The sequence below is a fragment of the Schistocerca americana genome, chromosome 6 (genome assembly GCF_021461395.2).
Source record: "Schistocerca americana isolate TAMUIC-IGC-003095 chromosome 6, iqSchAmer2.1, whole genome shotgun sequence".
Lineage (NCBI taxonomy): Eukaryota > Metazoa > Arthropoda > Insecta > Orthoptera > Acrididae > Schistocerca > Schistocerca americana.
In genome coordinates, this window is record NC_060124.1 from 211,092,805 (window position 1) to 211,119,201 (window position 26,397).

The following is a 26,397-nucleotide window of genomic DNA, read 5'->3' on the forward strand; positions in this document are numbered from 1 at the left end:
AGAAAGTGGTGGATAACTAAAAAAGACGAGGACTATAAAAGATATATAGAGGAAAAGAAGAAGTGCAAAGAAATAGTGGAAACAGCAAAGAAAAAGGCATGGGAAGAGTTTAAAAATATACTTGAAGAAGATGTGAATAGCGACAAGAAAATGTTCTATAAAATGATGAAAAATAAAAGGAAGGCTTCTGAAGTACCAGTAAAGATGGAAACAGAGGATGGTACTGTGATTGAAGATCCACGGAATATAAAAGATCTCTGGAGAGAACATGTTAAGAAATTGTTATACGCTGAGGAACAGGTACACGAGGAAGCAACAAATAATAGAGAAACTGAGAGAAGTTGGGAAGCAGAATTAGGACAAATTACACGGGAAGAAACAGAAATAGCCGTGAAGAAGATGAATGGGGTGAAAGCCCCAGGACTTGATAAAGTATCAATGGACATGATAAGAGCAGCAGGTCCAGAGGGAATGCAGTGGCTATGTAGAGTACTATCAAGTGTGTGGAGAAATAGTACAATACCTGACAATTGGAGAAGAGGAGACCTTGTTCCCATCTTCAAAAAAGGCAATAAAAGACTTTGTAGAAACTACAGAGGAATAGGCCTTATGAGTCATTCGGCCAAGATTTTTGAAAGAATTTTACTAAATCGAATAAGTGAAAAGACAGAAAAGAAGCTGAGTGAAGAACAGCATGGATTTAAGAAATGAAGAAGCACGATCGACATGATATTTTTTTATATCCGTCAACTGATGGAAAAAGTTGGGAGTATAACAAAAGAGTGATAATGGTTTTTATAGACATAGAAAAGGCGTATGACTCAGTTAACAGGGAAAGACTCTGGGAAGAAATGAGGAAGATGGATACATTACTGTAATAAAGACAATGTACACAATCATAGAATTAGTATACCATTGGGGAACTCCGAATACTTCGAAATAAGACAAGGACTTAAACAAGGAAGTATTCTATCTCCTGCACATTTTAATGTTGTGATGGAGGGAATGAATAGGGCAGTTAAAGATACAGTAAAAGAAAAAGACAAAAAGATGATTTCTGCAGAAAAGTTGTAGGAGTAATCCACTTAATTAGAGGCCCACATCATTAGCGTCGATATGCAGCAAGATTCCGGAACATATATTGTGTTCGAACATTATGAATTACCTCGAAGAAAATGGTCTATTGACACACAGTCAACATGATTTGAAAACATCGTTCTTGTGAAACACAGCTAGCTCTTTATTGGCATGAAGTGTTGAGTGTATTGACAAGGGATTTCAGATCGATTCCGTATTTCTGGATATCCGGAAGGCTCTTCCACACAAGCGGCTTATAGTGAAATTTCATGCTCATGGAATATCGTCTCAGTTATGTGAATGGATTTGTGACTTCCTGTCAGAGAGGTCAGAGTTCGTAGTAATTCACGGAAAGTCATTGAGTAAAACAGAAGTGATTTCTGCCGTTCCCCAAGGTAGTGTTATAGGCCCTTTGCTGTTCCTTATCTATATAAACGATTTGGGAGACAATCTGAGCAGCCGTCTTTGGTTGTTTGCGGATGACGCTGTCGTTTAACGACTAATAAAGTCATCAGAAGATCAAAACAAATTGCAAAACGATTTAGTAAAGACATCTGAATGGTGCGAAAATTGGCAGTTGACCCTAAATAACGAAAAGTGTGAGGTATTCCACATGAGTGCTAAAAGGAATCCGTTAAACTTCGGTTATACGATAAATCAGTCAAGGCCGTAAACTCAACTAAATACTTAGGAAGAGCAATTACGAACAACTTAAACTGGAAGGCACACATAGGAAATGTAATGGGGGAGGCTAACCAAAACCGCGTTTTATTGGTAGGACACTTAGAAAATGTAACAGACCTACTAAGGAGACTGCCTACACTACGCTCGTCCGTCCTCTTTTAGAATACTGGTGTGCGGTGTGGGATCCTTACCATATAGGACTGACAGAGTACATCCAAAAAGTTCAAAGAAGGGCAGCACGTTTTGTATCATCGTGAAATATGGGAGAGAGTGTAACTGAAATGATACAGGATTTGGGCTGGACATCATTAAAAGAAAGGCGTTTTTCCTTGCGACCGAATCTTCTCACGAAATTCCAGCCACCGAATGCGAAAATATTTTGTTGACACCGACCTGCATAGGGAGAAACGATCATCACGATAAAATAAGGGAAATGAGAGCTAGTACGGAAGGATATAGGTGTTCGTTGTTTCCGCGCGTTATACTAGACTGGAATAATAGAGAATTGTGAAGGTGGTTCGATGAACCCTCTGCCAAGCTCCTAAATGTGATTTGCAGAGTATCCATGTAGATGTAGATGTAGATGCAGAGGTTACAGAAGGGAGTTACATAGAGTATCTAAGTGCTGTTGTCGTATTGTTCCATTTTTCCCCAAGGTTCTCATCCACGTGTTTGTTATTAATTGAAAATTTTGCTTCTACCATACAACACCACACCAAAACGTAAGACGGGCAGTAAAGGTAGAAAAGCCGTGACATCAAATATAGTAACCTATTTTTCATAGAAAAATCATTCAGAGATCGAACTAAAAACCAGGTAACAGTACAAAGGGAAAAAAGTTTCTAAGGGAAAAACTTAAAACTCAAGAACCAGAAACCGATCAGCAAAAGAAGGAGACTTTTCAACAAACTATATTTTACTTCTCAGGTTGACAAAAGTGGCAATCCTGAATCGTTCGATTGTGATGTATCGTCTGAATATCTGAATTTATAATGAGGGACGGAAATTTTTCGGAACTTAAAGGAGAGATCTTGGTGCAATATTTGGCTTTCTCACTACGGATCCATCTCGACTGTACTGTAACAGAGAAGAAAGATTATGTTTGTGATTTCTTCAAATGAAATAGGTTAAGTTGTCTTACTAAACTAAAAAACTGCATTGAGTGTTGTGTTAAACTGATGTATTACCTGAGTCTAATTGCATTAATTTTTTTGCCAAATTAGTTTGTTGTGTATATTTTCAACCCACTATTTCGTATTACCCAACTATTTCATATTACCGACCATTTCGCACTCTTTTTATTTCAATTGTTTTTAACAGTAACAAATTACGCAAGTTACTCTTTCACGCAATGTAGGTTGTCACAGTAAGTTCCAGTCTCTATTCGTTTTAGTTTTGGGCATTTTAATAATTCCGATAGTAAATTATGCTAAAAAATTTAAAAGGTATCCGTAAATTAGAATCCTAATTTACCCTTTGCGGCTAAGCTTGTTTCTGGGTTTAATTTTTCCAAAATTATATTTCTCTGGTAATATGCAAGAACATAATTCCTATTTGAAGGTCACTGAACTAGGATGTAACAAATCAATAAGATTAACCTGGTCACCAAGGTTTTTATATACAAATAATGTGTCACCAGTGTTATGAAGAAGTGAGAAGTGGATTGTAGATACTAGCGCAATAGTTTAGCACAAAACACTTACAAACTGTATAACGAATGTTCAGACTCGCTTATGTGTGATATTAATTTTTATTATTTTCCTTCCACTACAGATCAGTTTTGGCTACATTGCCATTATCGAATGGTGCATATAATGTCTACATGGATTGACATACATGTAGCATTGTTGGCAACTATACTGTGACTGCCGTTGTATATTTGCTGAATCGAAGCAGTAATTAAATTGATATGCCAGTATTTTGACAGTTTTGCAGTTACTATGTAATATCTAAATCGTTTTGTTTCTGCCGATTTAAGATAGTAATTAATCTGTTATGACAGTACTCTGACAGATCTGCAGCTACGTTCTCAATATATAACGACAGTCAAAACACAGTTGCTAACGTTCCTGTGTGTATGCCAGTCTTTACAGATAATATATGTATCACTCGATAACGGCAATTTAGCCGAAAAAGACCTGTAGCGAAAGAGAGAGGAATGAAAATTAGTATCACACAGCAACGAGCCGGAACACTCTTTATACTGCAGGCCCTATGGAATACATACCTCGAGAACTTAATCAGCCTCTCGGATTGGCTGCCTCGGCTTACATTAGCGTTTATTTACCGATCGGCGTGATGAAATTTACTTGCACTAATTAAAAAATGTAATGTACACTACTGGCCATTAAAATTTGCTACACCAAGAAGAAATGCAGATGATAAAAAGGTATTCATTGGACAAATATATTATACTAGAACTGACATGTGATTACGTTTTCACGCAATTTGGGTGCATAGATCCTGAGAAATCAGTACCCAGAACAACCACCTCTGGCCGTAATAACGGCCTCGATACTCCTGGGCATTGAGTCAAACAGAGCTTGGATGGCGTGTACAGGTACAGCTGCCCATGCAGCTTCAACACGATACCACAGTTAATCAAGAGTAGTGACTGGCGTATTGTGACAAGCCAGTTGCTCGGCCACCATTGACCAGACGTTTTCAATTGGTGAGAGATGTGGAGAATGTGCTGGCCAGGGCAGCAGTAGAACATTTCCTGTATCCAGAAAGGCCCGTACAGGACCTGCAACATGCGGTCGTACATTATCCTGCTGAAATGTAGGGTTTCGCAGGGATCGAATGAAGGGTAGAGCGACGGGTCGTAACAGATCTGCATTGTAACGTCCACTGTTCGAAGTGCCGTCAATGCGAACAAGAGGTGACCGAAACGTGTAACCAATGGCACCCCATACGATCACGCCGGATGATACGCCAGTATGGCGATGACGAAAACAAGCTTCCAATGTGCGTTCATCACAATGTCGCCAAACACGGATGCGACCATCATGATGCTGTAAACAGAACCTGGATTCATCCGAAAAAATGACGTTTTGCCATTCGTGCACCCAGGTTCGCAGGCACTCCTGTCTGTGATGCAGCGTCAAGGGTAACCGCAGCCATGGTCACCGAGCTGATAGTCCATGCTGCTGCACGATCCATTACAGCTATGCAGATAACATGCCTGTCATCTCGACTGCTAGTGATACCAATCCGTTGGGATCCAGCACAGCGTTCCGTATTACCCTCCTGAACCCACCGACTCCATATTCTGCCAACAGTCATTGGATCTCGACCAACGCGAGCAGCAATGTCGCGATACGATAAACCGCAATCGCGATTGGCTACAATTCGACCTTTATCAAAGGCGGAAACGTGATGGTACACATTTCTCCTCCTTACACGAGACATCACAACAACGTTTCACCAGGCAACGCCGTTCAACTGTTGTATCTGTATGAGAAATCGGTTGGAAACTTTCCTTATGTCAGCACGTTGTAGGTGTCGCCACTGGCGCCAACCTTTGAAACGTCCCCTTGGAAAAATTATCGAAATGACTGTGCTGATAAACCTCTTACATTATTTGCTTTTCAAATAGCTGAGCAAAACTGAACGTACTCAGACATTATCTCTTTACTTATTCTGATCAACACTAAACTGACACATAGTATTTTTAGCTCAACGCAATCTGACTTTCAATAATCCCTACAAAAGAATGGCCCTGACTAACATTAAACTATACCTTTCACAAATCACATACCTCACAAAAATCTTCGTTACCCGAACTACTGCAATACAGCGAGCGCCACTACTGCCAGCTAAATAAAAGATTCAAACTACTGAAGGCACTAACTACTGATAGGCATAGTTAGAAAATGAAAGATTTTGATAGAGAACAAACAATGTATTTACCTTAATAGTGTTCAAAAGTCATAATATATATAGCAGTTCATGACATCCATTCTTACAAATGTACTGTTTCTGATGGACACACGTCCAGATTATCCGCTCTCAAAACTCCGCCATTTCTCTCCCCACATCCACCACTGCTGGCGGCTAACCTCCAACTGCGCAACGCTACAATGGCGAATATTGCAACAATGCCGACCAGCTTCAGACTGCACACAGTACAGTCAGTGATTTTCATATAGAGCGCTACGTGGCGTTACCAATATAAAAACCTAAACAGCCTACTTACACCTTGTGTGAATGCTCTGAAAAGCTGATCATTTGCATATCACAACATCTTCTTCCTGTCGGTTAAATTTCGCGTCTGTAGCATGTCACCTTCGTGGTGTAGCAATTTTAATGGCCAGTAGTGTATTTTAATCAGTTCTTCGTGTATGTCTCACACACTTAATGGTTTTTTACCATATTCTTGAAGGTGTTGTAATATTCTAGCTGTGTCGTGTATTTTCCACCTGCAAAAGCTTAGAATGTAAATTGTCTTTTTCGCTCATGAAAGGTTCGGGCGAACTGCTAAGCGCAGTAGGTCCACTGCCGCTGTTAATACAAGTTGCGCAGTGTCAAAATAAATTTAAACCTGGAATTACCCAGCTGGACAGTTTTGGGCTACGCCTGCAGCCGTCGTGACAAGTCACCAGGGACACCAGTCACAACGCACTCCGCTCCACTTGGATAACGGGCCACAAAGTGCTCGTTGCCTGACAAATTTTTTAGCGAGAGTAAAAATATTTTGCCGCCGCCGCAGTCCCGGTGCCAGCCGACGACACACGCGCGAGGCCTGCGCCCGTCCTGCGCGATTTCTTTTTTCATTATTATTATTCCGTGACAGCGCGGGCGACTGCAGCGCCACTGTGCGCGAGCGGCCGCCCCGCAAAGCTCCGGCGCCACCGCTGCTGGCCGGCGTGTTTTTTGACGTCGGCCACGGGGGCGGCGCGACGGCTTCGCCGCCAGTATGGCCCGGGGTGCAGCCGCTGCTTCCACCTCCGGACTCGGCCACTAATTCACCTGCGCCGTCGAAATAAAATTAATTACCGCCGTTTAATTGAATTTCTTTGTTCCGCCATTCGCCCTCGGAAATTCCCTAGAAAGTTGATTTTACTTCTCTTTCTTTTTTTCAAACGCTCTCGTTTTGTGCCGACGTAGACGAAGTTACGCCGATGGTGGATGCTGGAATACTTCTGTGCTTTTTTTTTCTCCCCCTCGCAGCGTTAATGAGAAGAAATGTGATTTCGACGATAGGTCTTTCTCGTTTTCAGCCAGAGCGATAATTACGCCCTAAACCATCAAATGGGTGAATTTGAGAAGGACCAAACTGTTACTACGGAAGAATAGTTTTCTAAGCACCTTGTTATTATTTCATTTATTGCTCCTAGAAAACAATTTTTGCTATGACACGGGTCATGTTACTTTATAAAGAAGTGTGCTGGCTGATATACACCTCAGAAACAAAAATACAAGAACATAAAACTAACCATTTATACATCAGATTATGTTATTGTTCAACTGGACTCACGTCTCTCTCTCTCTCTCTCTCTCTCTCTCTCTCTCTCTCTCTCTATATATATATATATATATATATATATATATATATATATATATATATATATATATACTCTCACCTTTCTCTCACTCTCCCTCCCACTCTTTTCTCAATTCTTGTCTCGTCAGATTGCTGTGTATCCAAAGGTACAGACCCATTCTAAACAGAAAAGTATCACACAATATATATTATTATGTGAAAAATACGTAGTAAACACAGTTCACTCATTCTTTGGAAATGTAGCATTTCTGTCTCATTGCTAATGACGGAAATGAATGGACGGTGACAGGACGAAAGAGATGGAGCAGTTAGAGTGAAGTTAATCTACATCTACATCTACGTAGATTCTCTGCAAGCCACCGTACGCTGCGTGGCGGAGGGTAGCCTGTACCACTATTTCTCAATTCCTTTCCTGTTCCAATCGCAAACAGAAAAACGACAGTCTATATGTCTTTATACGAGCCCTAATTTCTCGTATCTTACCTTCGTGGTGCTGTGCGCAGTGTATGTTGGTGGCAGTAGAAACCTTCGGCAATCAGCTTCCAACACCGGTTCTGAAAATTTTCTCAATAGTGTTTCTCGAAGAGAATGTCCCCAAGCACCTCTGAAACAATTACGTACTCTTCGAACTTACCGCTAACAAATCTAGCAGCCCGCCTCTAAATTGCTTCGACGTCTTCCTTCAATCCAGCCTGGTACGGATCCAAAACACTGGACCAGTAACAAGAATAGGTCGTACCAGAGCCCTATATGCTGTTTCCTTTACAGGTGTCCTCCCCGACAGCTGAGTGGTCAGCGTGACGGATTGCCGCCCTACTGGCCCGGGTTCGATTCCCGGTTCGGTTGGGGATTTTCTCTGCTCAGGGACTGGGTGTTATGTTGTCTTCATCATCGTTTCATCCCCATCCTGTGCGCAGGTCGCTCAGTGTGTCGTCGAATGTAATAAGATCTCCACCAAGCCGGCCGGACCTGCCCCGTAAGGGGCCTCCCGGCCACTGACGCCAAACGCTCCATTTTTTCCTTTAAGGTGAACCAGTCCTCTCTAAAATTCTTCCAATAAACCGAAATCGACCATTCGACTTCCCCACGGCAGTTCTCACATGCTCTTTCAACGTCATATATGTTTGCAACGTTACACCTAGATACTTAAACGATTTGACTGTGTCAAGCACGGCACTAGTAATACTGTACCCAAACACTGCAGATTTGGTCTTCCCAAACATCCGCATTAACTTACATTTTTCTCCGTTTAAAGCTAGCTGCCTTCAATTCTTCCGGGTGTTTTATTAAAGTTAGGTGGTTATGGTTCAAATGGCTTGAGCACTATGCGACTTAACATCTGAGGTCATCAGTTCCCTAGAACTTAGAACTACTTAAACCTAACTAACATAAGAACATCACACACATCCATGCCCGAGGCAGGATTCGAACCTGCGACCGTAGCAGCAGCGCGGTTCCGGACTGGAGCGCCTAGAACCTCTCGGCCACAGCGGCTTGCGTTAGGTGGTTACGGTATTTTCCGTGTGATGAAGGTTATTTCTTATTTGGGTTTAAGGTTTAATAATTTCTGGTTATCTTTAGGAATGTGGTGTTATTGTTGGATTTATTTGTTTTCGTCGGGTTGATTTAAAGTCTTTGATTGCTTATTCATTACCTTATTATTTGAAGTTTTTTGTCTAAGCCGTCTTGTACTTCCTACAGTCACTCAACTTCGATACCTTGCAGTATACCACGGCATCATCAGCAAACAACCGCTAGTTGATGCCCATCCTTCCGCTAAATTATTTATGTAGGCTTCCCCCATCGGAGGTTCGAGTGCTCCCTCGGGCATGGGTTGTCTGTCGTCCTTAGCGTAATTTAATTTAAATTAGATTAAGTAGTGTGTAAGCTTGGGACCGATGACCTCAGAAGTTTGGTTCCGTAAGACCTTACCACAAATTTCCATTTCTAAGTTGAGCAACATTAAGTAGCAGACGTATTCTGGAGAACGGCCAGGGAATTTTCCTTATAAGTGTGAGATGAGAATGATGGGATTGGAGCGCTCGTATGAATGTTTTTGATGCATTTATGGAGAGAGAAGCTAGGAGAGTATTTCTGAGTTTTTCTGGAATGTTGAGAGATTGAGGTAAGCGCACAAGCATGTAGCACTGCTTTGTGTTACTGAGACTGTATAAACCAAGCTCCGGTAGTAGGACTGTTACATTGATTGTTCTGATAGGAAGATAGACTCTCCTTGCTTAAACGTATTTCTTAAAGTCACGTTATGAAATGCAATTGCAAACATTCAGTTGATTTTTAGAGCATTACGTTTGAAGACAAAGCTTCATTTGAATTTTGTAGAAGTCATTTCTCACCAGTTAAATTGCCCACCCTTCGTTCAGTTTATTATATACAAACACACACATTGCACTTTGTGGTACAGAATTTTCAGTCATAGTTTTTTAATGTTGATTTGCTGCTGTATGCTGTGTGCTGCTTTCGAGTAACCTGCAAAAACATTTCTCAAGACCCGACGTAAGTGAAAACATAGTTTAGGGCCAGGAAATACATGCAGGATAGCAGTTAGCTTCAGTTTGTAGACAGTGTTGAGCAAATCATATTAAATACAGCATTTGTAGAATTCAGTATAGTCTGCGTTCTGCACAGTACACGAGTTTAAGTTAGGAATGAGTTCGTTTGGTAATTATTTTTTAGAAGTTTTGGTAGACGGTTTTAGGAAGTTCCACACAGAGAGAAGAAGAAAAGCGGTTAAGTTATTGCCCTTGCAGTGCAGTTGACATATGGACATAACCTGTTATAATAATTCACAGATACAAGGCATCAGATAACTAAATTTCCTTTATAATAAAACATCGTGTACCTGCCAGCTGCGTCAACACCAACACCTACTTGTAAGGCCGATAAAAAAGTTTCGCTCCAAAATGAAAAAATCGCCTGAGCACTAAGGCGGTCATCCCACCTACGCCACAAGTTTGCTAAAGCGCCGTGTACTGTTGCGTGAAGAAGTACGTAGCTGCTTGCTACACATCTTCGTCCGGCAGGAATCTTCGACTTTTCAACGCCTTTTTTAAGGGAGGAAACGCTTGATAATCGCATGGGGAGAGATCAGGACTGTTGGGTGGAAGCCCGAATGTCTCCCTCTTGAGTTGGCGTGACTTCTACGTTACGAAATTTGTGATATCGGGACGTGCTTTTTCATGAAGCAACAAAACGAAAGTTGGCACACCATTCCGCAACGGTGGTTTTCGCAGACATGTTACCCCATAGACATTCCCCATTCTCCGATGAATGTCTGCCGATGTTTGTTCTTCGCCATCCAAGAAAAGAATGATAGCACGTTGGGCCTTATTGGACACATTTGGTAACAACGCCTCCTTAGTTCGCATTTACACATTTACCGCACGCACGTCAGGAAGACACGAATGCCACACTAATCCCTTGCCTACATGTCGATGCTTATATACTCGCATCAGAGTTGCGCTATATTGCCTATTACGCTGCAGTAACACCCTTAAATGGAAACTTTTTGGTCGGCTCTTATATTTTGCTGAAAATAAATGCGTAATATAATATCCGTAGTGGTTACTACTCTTCCTGATATTAATGCAATGAAAAACATCTAAAGATTCTAACAATTTTTTAAGTCAAGGAGAACGTCTCACACCAAGTTACCGTATTTCAGCTGCTGTGTGAAGGTAGGCATAATGCGCCTGTTAAAATGCAATGAGTCGGAAAGAAAATTGCTCTGGAAGGCTATTTGAATGCGAATTCACATAATTGATTCCTAATTCAATCAGATTAATACGAGTAATATAAGTGCTCAGAAAAGATGTGACACACAGAGTTCCACTCCGTGAGAAAATCATACAAGTGTAATCCTGGCAACCACGCTTCCACCTTTTGTGTCATCCATCCTGTTCACAAATGAAGCCACCTTACGTGGAGTGGTATCTTCAACTTCCATAACAGTCATCTGTGGGGTAGTACACAGAAATCCCATGGTGTGGGGATAGCGAATCATCAGTTATAGAGTTGACACTATGTACCAAAAGCAAGAGAATAATTTCTCAAATGGTATAATGAAAAAGTTAAAGAAAATTATATATTCAATATGAAAAAAGTACTTACTGAATATTGTAATTCTGCTGTAGATGTTTTGAAAAGAGGTTGTTTGGAACTGAAAAAACAATTTCTAGAAATATTTAAATAACAACTGCTAGAATTTGTATGGCTACTCACAGATCTCAATATTTACCTGAAAAAACAATTGCTATATTGCATAAAGAACAAAAAGGAAATTATTGTAAAGAATCTGTGAGTTGGCTAAAGAGTTTAAACAATACAATATTTAGCATCCAATTAACGGTGAGAAGTAAAAATAGGTGGAACAAAAGTAGACAAATGTGATATATAAACAAATATTGTTTATCAGTACCTAGGTTGCTTTTGGCTTGAGCGTAAAAATTGTTTTAAAAAATTATAAAGAATAGATGCTTCATATCATAAGACATTAAGTGCATTAAAAAGAAGTGCAGAAATACGAAATGCTGGATGCAATCTGGTTGAGATGTGGAAATGTGATTGGATTAAATTACCTATGTATAAAAAACTAAAGAAATTACGTGAAATTGTTGAACCATTGAATCCAAGAGATATTTTTTTGGTGATCATACAAATACAATAAAATAAAGAGGTGAAGCAGATAGTGTTAACACAAAAATAAATTTACTGATATAAGTAGTCTTTATCCTACCATACAATTTTATGATTTTTATCCTACATGTCATCCAATAAAAGTATATAAACCAGAACATTATAACAGTGAATGGATGGTTTATTAAAATGCAAAGTATTAGCACCTTGGTGTTAGTATCATTCAGTTTTACCAGTATGAATAAAGATTGATAGAATTTTTGTTTTGAGTCATTGGTCTTCTGATGGGTTTGATGTGGCCTGCCACAAATTCCTCTCCTGTGCCAACCTCTTCATCTCACTGTAACACTTGCAACATACATCCTCAATTATTTTCTGGATGTATTCCAATTTCTGTCTTCTTCTATAGTTTTTGCCCTCTACAGTACCCTCTAGTACCATGGAACTCATTCCCTAATATCTTAACAGACATCCCATCATCCTGTCCCTTCTCCTTCTCATTTTCCCACATATTCTTTTCCTCTCCAATTCCGTGCAGGACCTCCTCATTCCTTACCTGATCAGTCCACCTAATTTTCAACATTTTTCTGTAGCACCACATCTCAAATGCTCCGATTCTCTTCTGTTCTGATTTTCCCAAAGTCTATCTTTCACCACCATACAATGCTGTGCTCAAGATGTACATTCTCAGAAATTTCTTCCTCAAAGTGACTTCTATTTACCAGGAATGCCCTTTTCGCCATTGCTGGTCTACTTTGATATTCTCATTGCTCTGTCCATGATTGGTTTATTTTGCTGCCTAGGTATCTCGTGACCATCGATCCTAATGATAATTTTCTCGCTTTTCTCATTTCTGCTACTTCTCATTACTTTTGTTTTTCTTCAATTTACTCTCAGTCCATGCTCTATACTCATTAGACATTTCATGCCATTCAGAATATCATGTAATTTTTCTTCACTTTCACTCAGAATAGCGATGTCATCAGCAAATTGTATCGTTGATATCCTTTCACCTTGAATTTTAATTCACTCCTAAACCTTTCTTTGATTTCTATTATTGCTTCTATCATGTACAGATTGAACAGTGAAGGGTAAAAAACTTCTTTGCATATTGACTCTTCCTAACTAATCTCTTAAGCTTCAGCCTGCTCTTCATCACTACTACATTGTGAACTGAATGTATATCTGGTCCTGGGTATGCCTTACAACCTAGTATCTTATTTTAGAATCTCTGTCTCACCATGATGTAATCTAACTGAGATCCAAAGAAGAAATGGTATTGACTTATATCTTGACAAAATAAAAGTAAAGCCACGGAAATGAGCTGTTGTAGAGATATGTTTGAATTCATTATAGGGGAAATTTGGACAACATCAAAATATGAGTAAAGCTGACTATGGGAGAGAATTCCAAAGAATTTATGAAATACTGTTGGATGACCGATTAGATAATATTGATATAAATTTTATTACTGAAGAAATGGTTGAAATGAAGTACAATTTCAAGGATCATTATATTGAAAGCAATACACATACAAATATTTTTATCACCACTTTTTTATGTCAAATGCAAGACTCAGAATATATTATATGATAGATAAACTTGGAGAAGGTGTTATATATTTTGATACAGACAGTGTAGTATACACTGATAATGGCAAGAATACTGTGGAAACAGGTTGAATGTTAGGAGAACAGATTGATGAATTAAGAGGTAATAAGTTGATTACAAATTGGGCTTTGACTGGACCAAAAAGTTATTATTATGAGAAAAATTATAAAAAACAGAGATGAAGGTAAAGGGATTCATGTTAAATTATAAGAATATTCAAAAGCTGCATTGTGAATCGATGATAAAAGTAATTGAAGATGAAGTAAAGGGAAAAATGTAACTAGAGTACAGTCAAATAATTAGAGATGTAAATACTAAAAATTTAGTCAACAAGGCTCCTAAGAAAGAAATCTTATTTCGGTTTAATAAAATAATTATTCAAAAAAATTATGTTACAATATCATACTGCTATTAAAATTAATAATAAAATTTTATTATATGTAAATGGAAGCCCTTTTGAAGAAGCTCAGCAACATTGTGAGTTGCATGTAAAGGCTTTACATAGGTTACCAATTGTGAATATTTATGTATCAGATATGGAGAAAAAATTTGTATGGAGCTTAATACTGAGTATAAGATTACTTTTCCAAATAAGTATTTCAAATTAATTACTAATGGGATTTTCATTATTTTGAAGAAGGTAATATTAAATTGAGATATGAAAGAATGAAGCGACTTAAAAGTAATGATAATGTATTTCATGATTTGGAATTTATTATTTGAATTACCTCAATTCATATTTAATCGAATAATCTCTTATTCGAGTTTAATTGATTTATCTTTGTTTTAAAACCCAAACTGTCCAGATTTTCAGATGTGTAAATTCTTACCCCTTCGATTTTCTTGAAGTCCATTCCTCGATTAACATACAATTTTTAAATTAATTCAACTGCGTACAGTGTAACCAGAAAATAATGTGATATAAAATTATTAAGTGAGTATGTAAATATTAAATTAATTCGTCAAAAGCTTGTTCACGGAATACCTCCCCTCTCCCTCCCCCAGTGCATTCAACATGCCCACATTCTGTTTGCATGGTTTCCATGCTAGAGACCTTTTATTCACTCACACTTTGTTACAGAGACTGCAGTCTAATAAACATTGTACCATGCGGCCACAGTTACAGTATGTGCTGAAAAGGGTTTCCATGTGCCTCAACGTATGCAGGTACACACTGCAGCATGTTCTGTCTCACACATTCATATCAGCCAGGTTCCATATGAACAGTGTTAAAGGCAGCATCAGTATTTCCACATCTGGAATGGGCTCTGTATACACGATACTTTTGAGATGGCCTCGTAACCAGAAATCTTACGGGTTGGAATCTGGAGAACGAGCAGACCATGAAAATTGATCCCATCGTCCAATACATCGCCAGGGAAGGCACGATTGAGATGCGTCTGAATGTTAATGGTGAAACGGACTGGAGCACCATCATATAGCAGCCACATAACCCTTTGAATCATTAATGGCACTTCTTCCAGTAGCAGAGGCAAAGTCACCCGCAAGAAACGCCGTCAGTTCCGGCCTGTTATGTGACATGGAATAAAGACTGGTCCCAAAATATGGTCGCCAATTATCCCAGCCTACACATTCCGATTGCACCAATGCTCAAAACAAAAATTCTATCAATCTTTATTCATACTGGTAAAACTGAATGATACAAACACCGAGGTGCTAATACTTTGCATTTTAATAAACCATCCATTCACTGTTATAATGTTCTGGTTTATATACTTTTATTGGATGACATGTAGGATAAAAATCATAAAATTGTATGGTAGGATAAAGACTACTTATATCAGTAAATTTATTTTTGTGTTAACACTATCTGCTTCACCTCTTTATTTTATTGTATTTGTATGATCACCAAAAAAATATCTCTTGCATTCAATGGTTCAACAATTTCACGTAATTCCTTTAGTTTTTTATACATAGGTAATTTAATCCAATCACATTCCCACATCTCAACCAGATTGCATCCAGCATTTCGTATTTCTGCACTTCTTTTTAATGCACTTAATGTCTTATGATACGAAGCATCTACTCTTTATAATTTTTTAAAACAATTTTTACACTCAAGCCAAAAGCAACCTAGGTACTGATAAACAATATTTGTTTATATATCACATTTGTCTACTTTTGTTCCACCTATTTTTACTTCTCACCATTAATTGGATGCTAAATATTGTATTGTTTAAACTCTTTAGCCAACTCACAGATTCTTTACAATAATTTCCTTTTTGTTCTTTATGCAATATAGCAATTGTTTTTTCAGGTAAATATTGAGATCTGTGAGTAGCCATACAAATTCTAGCAGTTGTTATTTAAATATTTCTAGAAATTGTTTTTTCAGTTCCAAACAACCTCTTTTCAAAACATCTACAGCAGAATTACAATATTCAGTAAGTGCTTTTTTCATATTGAATATATAATTTTCTTTAACTTTTTCATTATACCATTTGAGAAATTATTCTCTTGCTTTTGGTACATAGTGTCAACTCTATAACAGTCGAGATCAGGAATCAGTCCTAGGTAATTTTCATTTTCACATGCATTAAACAAATGTAGAAACATTCTTTCCAAATTCTTTCAAATGAAATGTTTTTGGGAAACTACTAAGTGATGCTTGTACAAAACTGATACAGTCTATAATTTTTAGACCAGTCTGTTCGATCTCCAGCAAAATTAATAGAGATTCTGAGTATATGGTTTTATTTTATTTTCAACATAATACTTCAGAATGAATTATGAATCATAACCTTTAGCATGAGCTATGAATGTCAAACTTTTATTTTCTTTAGACATCAGCTGATGACAGAATTCCTCATTTTTCTTAAATCTGTAAACAATATCTTCATTGAAATTGTGAATAGTCATGAGATTTGGAATATGTGTGTCTGTTTCTTGTTGAGCTTCATATTAAAAAACACATATTTTTCATTGTAAGCACAATGAATTCTCTTTCGCTTTCTTTGTTTACAACACAAATTTCTTCCTTAGTTCATTATTGCATTGAGAACATTCAAAAACATAATAATTTTTAAATTTGTCACCAATGTAACAACTATTTTTACTACATATTGAGCAAAGTTTGACTTTACAATCTGCAATTTTCCTTTCACAAATTTCACGTTTTTGTAATCTGTATTGAATGTAACATTGATGATTTTTTAATTACTGCTTCTTATTTACAGTTTCTGCATAATTCAAAATTTCATTTATGTTCTTATTATATCAAACATACCACATTCTTCTCATTTATAACCTGTGTCACAATCTTCTGGGTGACTGTTTAACCATTCTTCCTTATAAAAGTATCTTCATAAGTTTCACGGTATATGTTATTTTTCAGTGGTTTCATGTTCTGGACTTTGCACAATGTACATAGTTTTATGTACTTTGTTTACATCGAAATGGTTGTGTTTTTTATACAGAAAAAGACATAGATAAACAAATTGACATTTTCAGTGCATACAGTGTTTATTATGAAAATCCAATACTTTTTCAACATTTTTAATATCATCTAGAGTAAATCCTTCAGCATTGTATTCATCCAGTTGATTCTATAAAATTGTTGTTGGTTCTTTTTGTAGTTTGTATTTATCACCTTCTTTGAATTTCATAATTTCAGCAGCAGTTATTTCTCTGCCTAAGATAACATTTGTGTGATATGCTAATGCAACTATTATAGCTTTAGGACAACATATATTATCATCACTTTTAATTCCATTAATACATCTTTGGTCCTTTTATCATCAGTTAAATTTATTATTATACATCCTCTACCTCCTCTTGGTACTGCCAACATTTGAATATTAATAAAGTATTTGCAGTATCTGTAGGTTTATCAGATGGTAATATACACTCCTGGAAATGGAAAAAAGAACACACTGACACCGGTGTGTCAGACCCACCATACTTGCTCCGGACACTGCGAGAGGGCTATACAAGCAATGATCACACGCACGGCACAGCGGACACACCAGGAACCGCGGTGTTGGCCGTCGAATGGCGCTAGCTGCGCAGCATTTGTGCACCGCCGCCGTCAGTGTCAGCCAGTTTGCCGTGGCATACGGAGCTCCATCGCAGTCTTTAACACTGGTAGCATGCCGCGACAGCGTGGACGTGAACCGTATGTGCAGTTGACGGACTTTGAGCGAGGGCGTATAGTGGGCATGCGGGAGGCCGGGTGGACGTACCGCCGAATTGCTCAACACGTGGGGCGTGAGGTCTCCACAGTACATCGATGTTGTCGCCAGTGGTCGGCGGAAGGTGCACGTGCCCGTCGACCTGGGACCGGACCGCAGCGACGCACGGATGCACGCCAAGACCGTAGGATCCTATGCAGTGCCGTAGGGGACCGCACCGCCACTTCCCAGCAAATTAGGGACACTGTTGCTCCTGGGGTATCGGCGAAGACCATTCGCAACCGTCTCCATGAAGCTGGGCTACGGTCCCGCACACCGTTAGGCCGTCTTCCGCTCACGCCCCAACATCGTGCAGCCCGCCTCCAGTGGTGTCGCGACAGGCGTGAATGGAGGGACGAATGGAGACGTGTCGTCTTCAGCGATGAGAGTCGCTTCTGCCTTGGTGCCAATGATGGTCGTATGCGTGTTTGGCTCCGTGCAGGTGAACGCCACAATCAGGACTGCATACGACCGAGGCACACAGTGCCAACACCCGGCATCATGGTGTGGGGAGCGATCTCCTACACTGGCCGTACACCACTGGTGATCGTCGAGGGGACACTGAATAGTGCACGGTACATCCAAACCGTCATCGAACCCATCGTTCTACCATTCCTAGACCGGCAAGGGAACTTGCTGTTCCAACAGGACAATGCACGTCCGCATGTATCCCGTGCCACCCAACGTGCTCTAGAAGGTGTAAATCAACTACCCTGGCCAGCAAGATCGCCGGATCTGTCCCCCATTGAGCATGTTTGGGACTGGATGAAGCGTCGTCTCACGCGGTCTGCACGTCCAGCACGAACGCTGGTCCAACTGAGGCGCCAGGTGGAAATGGCATGGCAAGCCGTTCCACAGGACTACATCCAGCATCTCTACGATCGTCTCCATGGGAGAATAGCAGCCTGCATTGCTGCGAAAGGTGGATATACACTGTACTAGTGCCGACATTGTGCATGCTCTGTTGCCTGTGTCTATGTGCCTGTGGTTCTGTCAGTGTGATCATGTGATGTATCTGACCCCAGGAATGTGTCAATAAAGTTTCCCCTTCCTGGAACAATGAATTCACGGTGTTCTTATTTCAATTTCCAGGAGTGTATATCCAAGTTTATTACACAAAACTAAAACAGCTTGTTGAGTATTATTTGATGTTATACAAGCTGTAGAAATTGTATAATGCAGTTTTGGGTTTGTAACTGTTATGTTTAATTTATCTCCTTTTCTGAAGTTAGTTCCTTTTTTAGCTACTTGTACCACAGAGTTAAATGCTTTCATTATATAATTTGTTTTCTCAATACCTGTACCAAGTTTATTAATATTTTGTTTAAAACAATATTGTAGTTGGCAGACCAAGCTTGAAATATTTTGTTAAACCTAGATTTTCATTTCTTTACTATCAAATAAATTGTTCTTCAACTTCTTCAAATAGTTTACTACTGAATGGATGAATTCGATCAAGTCTCATATTTTCTTGTTCCAGTGGTTGAGTTTTTTCAAAGTCCTCATTATCAAATCTGTAAACCTAATTTATATTTGGTACATTTTTCGATCTTGATCTAGTCTTTCATAATAATCACTGATAAAAAGGAAAATCTGGCAAAACAATTAAATGAATTAATACTGATTTCTTTAATTTATTGTATCCTCTAATACCAAGATTTTTAACCCCAACATTAGTTCTGATACTATTAAACTAGTGAGATTTCTTGTAGGAATTGGTAAATTAAGTGAAGTAATTAAATTAATTAACTCACATTTTTTCAATCTGCTGCAGTTGGTTAAATTATTTCTTCTACGAATATCACAAAATTGGGTGACTGTAAACTTTCTAAGGTCTCCACTTATTAAGGTTAAAAATGTTTTGAAAACTGGTTAAATTTCATTTTCAGTTAATATTGTGTGTGTCTTTGTCTATAAATTTTTAAGATAACTTTTAATTATTTCTTTTCCACATTTACACAATATTGTTCATTTACTCCTATCACCCGGGTTCTTGGGTTCGATTCCCAGTGGGGTCAGGGATTTTCTCTGCCTCGTGATGACTGGGTGTTGTGTGCTGTCCTTAGGTTAGTTAGGTTTAAGTAGTTCTAAGTTCTAGGGGACTGATGACCATAGATGTTAAGTCCCATAGTGCTCAGAGCCATTGGAACCATATTCCTATCATCTCATTGACAGATCTTGGATGTATGCGTGAGTTTGTCCCTAGTTGTAGGACTCAAGTAAAAACGATCTGAATCTTAACTTCTTGACAAATAAAACTTTTTTGAGGAAGCTTCAGTTTGTTGTTCTTCATCTTTGTTAATCGACAGTAATATTTTCGAATAATCTTCATTTGAAATCTGTTTTAAATAATTCTAATAATTAGATGTAAAATATTCGAAATTAACATCCTTATTTGTATAGTTATTTTTCCATAGTTTTATTACATTCTTTACAAATAAGTAAATTATCCTTTGTGTATATATTTGGGTAAAAATTATCAATCATCTGCTCTACTTCACATTGTTATGAATGCAGTTCTTTATTAGTTTAATTTAAATAATTGATATGATTTGAGCATTTTAGTTGTCATTTGTAGTATTCATAAACAATACAGATTTCATCTTCCTTGAGGTTGAATAAATAATTCACATTTTTATTAGTTAACTGATTTATGAATGTGGATGCATCATTATTGGAATAACATACACCTAGAAAAATTGAAAGGGCTAATTTTCTCAGATGCAGTTTTAGATAAATGTTTTATTAATAAATCAAAAAATTGTAAAGGGCTTAAGTGTAGCCATGAGTTACACCCTACAGACATGAATATTAATTTGTCCTTACCTAATATTTTTCTATTCTATATAAATGGAGTCATTCATAGACCTTGGTAAAAATAAGCTAGCAAATAATAACAATCAAGTCTTGGTAGTAATTGATGTAAATAACAATCCTTGATCTAAAGCTAAAGATATGGCTGAAATATTGGAATTCACTAATCCTCAGAAAGCAGTTCATGATCATTTTAGAGGAAAACAGTGTAAAATATCTAGTGATATCTGGGTGAACGATTCATTCACTCAACAAATTGTAAAATATAATACGGTGTGTTTTAATGCAGCCAGAAATGAAACAAGCTCAAAAATCAAGATTACATTATAAACAAGTTTTACTATCCATTTGTGGTGAATATAAGTTTAGAAAAAAATTGGTGAATTCCTATAGACCTCAACTAAAACATCTACAAGAAATAAGTAAATTGGATGAGAAACAAATAAAAAATTTGGAAGAAACAGTTGATATGGCTTTAGATGTAATAAAGCAAAGAAGCATAGAAATAGCTACATTATTAACTCCGGTGGTTCCTCAAACAAACGATCAAAGTTATGACCAACTTTCCTTCTTTTAAGATTATTCGATGATAACTGTAAATATAATAATTATATCATCAGAGTACAAAGAAAAGTTTGTAAGAGTAATTGAACATTAAAAAAGGTAGTCATCCAAATTTTTGAAGAAATATTAAGACTTTATTATGATCCTAATGCAATAAATTTATACCAAAGAATGAGAGAGAGACTGAATATTATTTGTTAGCATAATGATGTTAATATTTTGGATGGCTACATACAGGAAAATTTAATTAATGACATAATTACTATCGATCAGATTGAGTTGTAATTTTCCCATTCTAAATTAACCTCCCACTATTCAGACCAATCATAAAAATTTATCTTTTATCAACAAATTACCAGGTAGCCAGTTAGTCACAGCTATCATAATGTTCAACTTTTTTAATAAAATGAAGGATCTGTCTTTTCATCCACCATACAAAAATTCAACTTTGTAATGGAAAAGTTTTGATAGAAATGGGTAATAATTTAAGAATATTAGCTGATAGTTATAACAACTTCTCCAAAATATATAAAACATATGAAGTACAGAGCACAGAATGTTTAAGGAAGCAATATTTAGAACTGTGTGAAATAGCAAAAGATTGAAATATAACAGTTTATTCTTACAGATGTAAACAAAATTTGATGGAACTTATCGATAAAGTATGACATAACCACAGTGATTCGAAGAAACTTGTGTATCTTAAAGATTTGGAAATGGAGATGTTAAATGTAAAATAACTTAGAGCTATTGCAAAAATTTTAAAGCTAGAAAAAATACTATAACTGACAGAGACAAGAACTAATAGATGCAATAAAGAATTGTAAATTATTGCTAAAAAACCATTCCCAAAGCATTTAGATTATAAAATAGTTGTTGAATTAAAACTAATAGAAAAAGACTATAAAGTTCATGGATATTCTTATATTAATGTTAGTAAGAGTACTCGAAAAACAGAATTAATAAAATTAATAATACTACAAGAAGAGGAAAGGGTTGAAAGATAACAGGAATTTAACTTGGATGATACAATATTTTTATAAACCCCCTCCTGTTTGGTTGCCATACATAAAATCAATTTTTTAGTAAATTAAAGACTTTACAGTGGACGAAAATATAGGCCACTGAATTTAGTGTTTTATTCATTATAAGATTACAGGCCTTCTGAGCATGGCAAGGGGTATATATCAGTCACAATTTGTTGATTGACTGTAGACTTATGTCAACAGAGACGTGAATGTGACCTGTAGGTTTGGGGAGAAAAACTAGTAGACTGGCCCACTGACAACCTTGTATGGGGGCAACAGCTCTTCTATCTTGCAATTCTTTAAGTTCAGCAGCGACTTTGTCCCGTAATGCAATGGGAACAGTTCTAGCCCAGCAAAATTTCGGCTGAGCATTGTCTTTCAGGGTAACATGTGCAACAAAATTGTTATCATTGCCTAAACCTTCAGAAAAGAGTTCCAGGAATTCTTTCAGCAAGCTAGCGACACTGTCTTTTGTATGGAAAGCAGACACTGACATCGGATTGTCCTGAATGTTAAAGCTAAACAAATCAAATGAATCAATTTCAAATATGTTTTCACAATCGTGTGTGTGATTGTAGCACCGTAAAAATCACTGTTAACAAATATGTGTGATGCATGGCAGGCAAAGTACATTTTCTGAGAACGGGAATGTCTTGTCTATTGTAAGCCATCAGGTGCATGCTAGTTTTAGACAGGCACGGGGAACCTAACAGTTTATACATGTGACGATTCAGCAATGTAAGAGAGGCACCAGTGTCCAACTGAATTTTCCCACGTTTCCCACAAAGAAGGAAATGAACAAAAAGTTTGTTAGACTGGCGTAGCATAGAGGAAACTGCTCACCTGCTAATTTTGCTAATGCCTGTTGCAGACTTGGAATATACTGCATTAATGGCATGGTCCTTGCGACTAGATTTTTGTGAGTGGGCTGAAGTCTTATGTTTGTTCCGTTGCAAACAGAGGGATTGTACATTTCCTTTATTGCCACAAGCGTAACACTGTGCTTGTCAGGAGGGGCAGTCTTGGTGTTTGTGTCGTGAGTAAACACCTAGGGCATGACTTAATTCAGCTCGCTGTGTAGCCGCCTGTTTAGCGAGTAGCTTACTCGGTGTGGAGAGTTGCTTACGCAGCATGGAGAGTGTAAGCTGCCACTGCCAAATGGGCTGGTCGTAAACAAGGGACTCAACCTGGCAAATTACTGGTTGCTCAAATTTATCGTCCAACAGGGCACCTGAATCGTACTGATCTAGTATTTGCACTACCTGCTGAAATGATAGATCAGAATGTTTTAGAATCTGTTCTCTGAGTTTGACATCAGTTACATTGTATACAATCGTATCACGCAACATTGCACCTGAGTATAAAGCACCACAGACACATTTGAATTTGCATTTCCGCGTCATACCCTGCAAACCTGTTACCTACTCGCGATAAGTTTGTTCTGACCGTTTCTTACAATTAAAGAATTGATATCTAGCTCCTACGACATTCACTCGTTGGTCATTATACACTACTGTCAATTAAAAACTGCTACACCAAGAAGAAATGCAGATGATAAACGGGTATTCACTGGACAAATATATTATACCTGAATTGACATGTGATTACATTTTCACGCAATTTCGGTGCATAGATCCTGAGAAATCAGTACCCAGAACAACCACCTCTGGCCGTAATTACGGCCTTGATACGCCTGGGCATTGAGTCAAACAGAGCGTGGATGGCGTGTACAGTTACAGCTGCCCATGCAGCTTCAACACGATACTACAGTTAATCAAGAGTAGTGACTGGCGTATTGTGCCGAGTCAGTTGCTCAGCCACCATTGACCAGACGTTTTTAATCGGTGAGAGATCTGGAGTATGTGCTGTCCAGGGCAAAAGACGAGCATTTTCTGTATCCAGAAAGGCCGGCACAGGACCTGCAATATGCGGTCGTGCATTATCCTGCTGAAATGTTGGGTTTCGCAGGGATCGAATGAAGGATAGAGCCACGGGTCGTAACATATCTAAAATGTAACGTCCACTGTTCAAAGCGCCGTCAGTGCGAACAAGAGGTGACCGAGACGTGTAACCAACGACATCCCATACCATCACGCTAGGAGATACACCAGTATTTCGATGACGAATACACGCTTCCAATGTGCGTTCACTGCGATGTCGCGAAACACAGATGCGACCATCATGATGCCGTAGACAGAACCTGGATTCATCTACAAAAATGACGTTTTGCCATTCGTGCACCCAAGTTCGTCATTGAGCACACCATCGCAAGCGCTCCTGTCTGTGATGCAGCGTCGTGGGTAGCCGCAGCCATGGTCTCTGAGCTGATAGTCCATGCTACTGCAAACGTCGTCGAACTGTTCGTGCAGATGGTTGTTGTCTTGCAAACGTCCCCATCTGTTGACCCAGGGATTGAGGCGTACCTGCACGATCCGCTACAGCCAGGCCGTTGGAATCCAGCACGGCGTTCCGTATTACCCTCCTGAACCCACCGATTCCATATTCTGCTAACAGTCATTGGATGTCGACCAACATGAGCTGCAATGTCGCGATATGATAAACCGCAATCGCGATAGGCTACAATCCGACCTTTATGAAAGTCGGTAACGTGATGGTAGGCATTTCTCCTCCTTACACGAGACATCACAACAATGTTTCACCAGGCAACGCCGGTCAACTACTGTCTATGTATGAGAAATCGGTGGGAAACTTTCCTCATTTCAGCCCATTGTAGGTGTCGCCACCGGCGCCAACCTTGTGTGAATGCTCTGAAAAGCTAATGATCTGCATATCACAGCATCTTCTTCCTGTCTTCGCGTCTGTAGCACGTCATCTTCGTGGTGTAGCAATTTTAATGACTAGTAGTGTAGTTAGCGAATGTGCAACCTGGTCATACGAAAGTTAACTTGGAATGGAGTTAGGGAACAGTTCTTGCAGGAGCCTAATCGCTGCTAACTGTTGAGGGAAATTAATTACTTTTCACAGTACCTGGTACGTTGTGAGCAGTTAAAGGGGCTTCAAAGTATTGCAACCACTCGAAACCATTCCTCTTCTTGTTCATGAAACTGGCGAAAAGGCGGTATAGGACTTCGAGTTGGTGGGGATGTTGCTTGTGCTGCGGTAGTAGTTTGGTTTGCCAGGAGCCGCTGTACCTTGTTTAGAAGCGAGGATATTTGCTGGCTCTGAAACTGAAACATCTGCATTAGCCGCGTTGCATCTAAAGCTGGCAGCTGAGGCGCCTGAGCCGGGGGTGGGATAGGTGGGGTGGGCGCGTTGGAAGAGACAAATGCCAGAAACAGAGAAGGCAAACAACAAAAATAAGCAAGGAAAATTTCTGCAAAGCCCACCTAAAACACTGATTAGCAAGAATACGATAAGAGACTGTTAAAGCAAGTAAACACCCCTGAAAAGAAAAGAGAGAAGGCTGCAGCAAAACACAAAGGAAAATTCCGTGGCCGCCAGGCACTGGGTTCTTCTTATAACTCGTCATCAATGTAGTATCCTGTCTACTCGTCTAATATGGGGTGCCTAGGAAGCTGTTTTCTTGGATCGCTAGACAACAATTCACGCAAATCATACGAGGGCTATTCAGAAAGTAGGGAAAGTTTCCGTCTGTCGCCGCTAGGCGCGCGCCGATCGCGTTTATTTTGGTATGTGCGTGCTCGGCAGCTCAGTCGGCATCCATTCATGACAGCGTCTGCACGTCTGGTTTTTTCGATATTGGAATTAGAAATGTGCGCTACAATCGAAAATCCCGACAGTTGTGAGGTGCGGTCTGTGATACGGTTTTTGTTGGCAAAACACCTAAAACCTATAGAAATTAATCGTGAACTGTGCGAAGTGTACGGAAACAACGTAATAAGTGAACGTTCCGTCCGGAAATGGTGCATTCGGCTTAAAAATGACCGAACCAACGTTCATGATGAAGAGAAGAGTGGACGACCGAGCAATGTGGCTGACGATCTTGTCTCTAAAGTTGATGAAACGATTCTTGAAAAGCGTCGCTTCACACTAACGGAGCTTTCGCTTTCTTTTCCACAAGTTTCACGGACTTTGTTGTTTGAAATTGTCGCTCAAAAGCTAGGCTACCACAAATTTTGTGCACAATGGGTGCCCAAAATGCTGGAGGCCTACTACAAACATGGTGATTCATTACTGGATCTAATCATAACCGATGACGAGACTTGAGTGAAACACGTCAATTGTGAGTCCATGGAGGGGGGCGCACAAGGTTCCCCCAAAAAACAAGAAAATGTTTGCAAACCTTGTC